This window comes from Bison bison, unplaced genomic scaffold (genome assembly GCF_000754665.1).
Source record: "Bison bison bison isolate TAMUID 2011002044 unplaced genomic scaffold, Bison_UMD1.0 scf7180017864108, whole genome shotgun sequence".
NCBI lineage: Eukaryota > Metazoa > Chordata > Mammalia > Artiodactyla > Bovidae > Bison > Bison bison.
The window spans coordinates 6030118-6031701 of NW_011494680.1; the positions used below are offsets into that span (position 1 = coordinate 6030118).

The 1584-nt window shown below is 59.2% G+C and overlaps 1 long non-coding RNA gene across 1 annotated transcript in view; it reads left to right on the forward strand.

Moving 5' to 3' along the window:
- Positions 1–1584, forward strand: part of LOC104987855 — a 25317-nt gene that overhangs the window by 22457 nt on the left and 1276 nt on the right. Inside the window, exon 2 of the long non-coding RNA XR_825177.1 lies at positions 84–176. This is a non-coding gene — a long non-coding RNA (uncharacterized LOC104987855). The remainder of the gene's footprint in view (positions 1–83; positions 177–1584) is intronic.

Sequence of the window (1584 nt, forward strand, 5' to 3'; positions counted from 1 at the left end):
CCTCCCCTCCCCCTCCTCTTCTCCTCACCCTCCCATTCAGGAGTTTATTCTCTCTAACTCATTTTCTTGCTCTTTCATTTCAGGCATGATTTGTTTCCTTAGGAATTCCTTCTATAGTACTTGGAGCTCTGTGGATAAAGCACCAGTCAGAGCCGCCCTGTGGAAATGGAGCAAAGGTAATTAAAGACACACGAGTGTGTGCTCTTTCCTTTGGAGACTGAGTCCTGCAGGCCCTGCTCTAGATCTGTGTGCTCGGCTGTGACGTGGGATGTTAGCGGTGGCGCTGCAGGGCCTTCAGAGTGTTGGGTCTGGGCTGGGCCTGGGTGGGTGGATGGACCCCCGCACCGGTGTCCTGTCAGTTCAGATGAACTACCCAGTCCCAGATCCCGGCTCTTCAAAGCCCAGGGTCAGGTTACGTTTTATAAGAAGAAAGTCAGATGCAAAGACTGGCAGAAGATAACCTAATCTTAACTCAGAGACACTCACAGACGTGCTTTTGATATTTATGTGCTGTATTTTCACAGCACTTTCTATAGGTCGGGACTTAAACCTGGGAGGGTTCCCGCTTGAGCCAGCCTGGATTCCATCCGGTCACAGGCTTAGTCTCTTGGCTTCAGGTTCCGCGGCCCGGACCCTCAGCTTGGAGCCCAGCCCTCATGGGAGCCGCTGCAGGGCCTGTGAGCTAGGCCCTCTGGGTAGAGGCGTCTGACGTGCTGCCTTCACTGAGCCCCTGGCCCAGCCACTTCACCGTGGACAGGACACTGTGCTGTGGTCCCAGGGTCCCCAGGGTGCACCTTGTCCAGTTCGAAGGTCCAGACTGCAGCCTACCCTGTCCCTTTGGATCCCTGAGCATGCAGCGGGCCTGGACCCTGTTGTCTGTCCTCTTCCTGAGAAGCCCAGGCATTTCCCAGAGCACTTGCTGTGAGGAGCTGCCCCACTTGGGCGGCCATGAGCTGGGGACAGAGCTGGGGAGGCCTGAGCGAGAGAGGGGCCAGGCAGCCCGCCGAACCCCTCCTCCTGCAGGCCCAGCCAGGCTCTGATGTCCATGGGGACGCTGCCCCCCTTCCCCAACCCCCGCCCTCATTAGGGAAATGACTGTTTTCCTTGCATTCCAGGCTTTGCCGTTCATGTGAGCCTTTGGGGATCTGTGGGGACAGTGGCAGATGGGGCTGAGGGCGGGGGGAGGAGAGTTGAGGGAGTAAGTAAGTGTCAAGGAATTCATTGTCTGCGCTCCACCTGTTGCTGCTCTGGTCCCAATCAACCTGCTCGCCAGGCTGGAGCCAGCGGACATCTGGAAACACTGCTCTGTTTATAAACTTGGCATGGAGCAGCGCTCGCGGCCTGACCTCCCACACGAATCTGGAAACAATTAGAGAAGATGATAGGCAGGCCCGAGAACGCTCCAGGGAGGAGGAGCCTGCAGGGGAGGGGTGCCCGGGGGAGCCCGGCGGGGGTGCGGGAACCGTCCTCGGGTGTGAGGAGCGTGGGGTCGTGGGAGGGGAGGGGGGTAGGGGAAGGGCGCCCGGGGAGGGGGTAGGGAGCCAGGGTGGGTGAGGGGGCCAGAGATCTGGTGGGGCAGTGGGG